The following is a 2500-nucleotide window of genomic DNA, read 5'->3' as shown; positions in this document are numbered from 1 at the left end:
CGCCCCGATTTTTCCAACCAAGAAAGCAGGACGCTTGAAACCGCGATGGGAGCTTGGACCGGAAGGCTTGCGATAGCAAGAGATCTAGGCAAGAACGGAAGCTTTTCACTTCAAACAAACCAGCTATTTAAAGCAACCCCTCGCACGCGACATCCATCGTGGCAGGGAAACAGAAACAGAGACGCCGGCCCGGCCGAGGCTGCCGGAGCGGCCCGGTAGACCGGGCCGCCGTCTGCCCGTCTTTAAGTCGAAAGACGACTTTAAATCTAAAAACGGTTTTAAGTCGAAAGTGTGGGTTAGGGTTAGGGGAAAAAGTTGTGGGGTTAGGGTTAGGGGAAAAAGCTGTAGGGTTAGGGTTAGAGAAAACAGTTGTAGGGTTAGGGTTAGGGTCAGGGTTAGGGAAAATAGTTGTAGGGTTAGGGTTAGGGTTAGGGTTAGAGAAAAAAGTTGTAGGCTTAGGCTTAGAGAAACAAGTTGTAGGGTTAGGGTTAGGGTTAGGGTTAGGGTTAGGGTTAGGGTTAGGGTTAGGGTTAGAGAAAAAAGTTGTAGGCTTAGCCTTAGGTTTAGGCTTAGGCTTAGAGAAACAAGTTGTAGGGTTAGGGTTAGGGTTAGGGTTAGGGGGAAAAGTTGTAGGGTTAGGGTTAGGGTCAGGGTTAGGGAGAAAAGTTGTAGGGCTAGGGTTAGGTTCAGGTTCAGGCTCAGGGTTATCATTCTGGAAATGATATTAGCAGAAGCAATGGAGGAAAGCGAGGAGAGGGAGGGAGGGAGGGAGGGATAGATATTAAACGGGATGGACGAAACGTATAGAGCGCACACAAGACACGCGATGAGAAACCACCCGCCCAGAGAAATTCATGTCCGATTTACCGAGAAGACAGGGAGGGCAGAGAGATCGCCATGGATGAGAAACACGACGAGAAAGCACAAAATATCGGCGAGCCGAAATATCGGCGAGCTGGCGAGAGCAAAGATATCGAGTAGATTCAAGAGAGAAAGCGGAATTATTTTATAAACAACGTAGAGATGACCAAGAACAGGAAAGATGGGGAGATGAAAGTGGGGACGGACGACGGGAGGAGAAGAAAGAACAGCCAAAAGAGAGCCAAGAAAGCCAACAAAACGAGAAAGCGTCGAGAGAAGGAGCAGGAGCAGAAGACGTTAAAGAAAGAACCAAGGGACCTAAGAACGACTTGCTCGACAAAGCAAATAGATCAGTAAGAAATGGAAGAAGAAATAAAAATAATTTCCTGGACTAGAAATGGACTGGATTCGGCCATTCGGCAAGAGGAAGGAAAATATGGAATAAATGAGGGAAGTTAAGATCAGAAATGATAGGCCTACGAGAGGTTCCTCTGGGAAAGCTACACCCAAAACTTTTGAGGAAGGAAGATGGCAGAAATTGGAACAAACTTTTCACTTGAAGGGAAGCTTTTCACGTCAAACCAGCTATTTAAATCAACCCCTCGCAGCCATCCTGGCAGAGAAGCAGAAAACCGAAACACTCCAGTCCGGCCGAGGCCCGGGTAAACCGGTCCCGCCCGAGCGAGCGTCCCGGTAGACCGGGACGGCTGCCGGGCGCGGGCACCCCCGGGGCCCGGCGCTGGCAACGAGGCGAAGGGGGAGGTCCCCGACCGAGGCCCGCGGCGCCGGAGCCGGGATCCCGTACCTCCATCGCGGCGGGGGAAACAGAAAGTGATGCGGCCGGGGCCCCGGTAGACCCGGCCGTCTCCCCGGCGCGGGCACCCCCGGGACCCGGCGCGGGCACCGAGGCGACGGCGGGGGTCCCCGACCGAGGCTCGCGGCGCCGGAGCCGGGATCCCGTACCTCCATCGCAGCGGGGGAAACGGAAAGTGATCCGGCCGGGGCCCCGGTAGACCGGGACGGCTGCCGGGCGCGGGCACCCCCGGGGCCCGGCGCTGGCACCGAGGCGAAGGGGGAGGTCCCCGACCGAGGCCCGCGGCGCCGGAGCCGGGATCCCGTACCTCCATCGCGGCGGGGGAAACAGAAAGTGATGCGGCCGGGGCCCCGGTAGACCCGGCCGTCTCCCCGGCGCGGGCACCCCCGGGACCCGGCGTGGGCACCGAGGCGACGGCGGGGGTCCCCGACCGAGGCCCGCGGCGCCGGAGCCGGGATCCCGTACCTCCATCGCGGCGGGGGAAACGGAAAGTGATCCGGCCGGGGCCCCGGTAGACCCGGCCGTCTCCCCGGCGCGGGCACCCCCGGGGCCCGGCGCTGGCACCGAGGCGAAGGGGGAGGTCCCCGACCGAGGCCCGCGGCGCCGGAGCCGGGATCCCGTACCTCCATCGCGGCGGGGGAAACAGAAAGTGATGCGGCCGGGGCCCCGGTAGACCCGGCCGTCTCCCCGGCGCGGGCACCCCCGGGACCCGGCGCGGGCACCGAGGCGACGGCGGGGGTCCCCGACCGAGGCCCGCGGCGCCGGAGCCGGGATCCCGTACCTCCATCGCGGCGGGGGAAACGGAAAGTGATCCGGCCGGGGCCC

Source organism: Pantherophis guttatus, unplaced genomic scaffold (assembly GCF_059756535.1).
Source record: "Pantherophis guttatus breed Tessera unplaced genomic scaffold, ASM5975653v1 scaffold_23, whole genome shotgun sequence".
Lineage (NCBI taxonomy): Eukaryota > Metazoa > Chordata > Lepidosauria > Squamata > Colubridae > Pantherophis > Pantherophis guttatus.
This window is presented reverse-complemented; position numbering follows the sequence as displayed.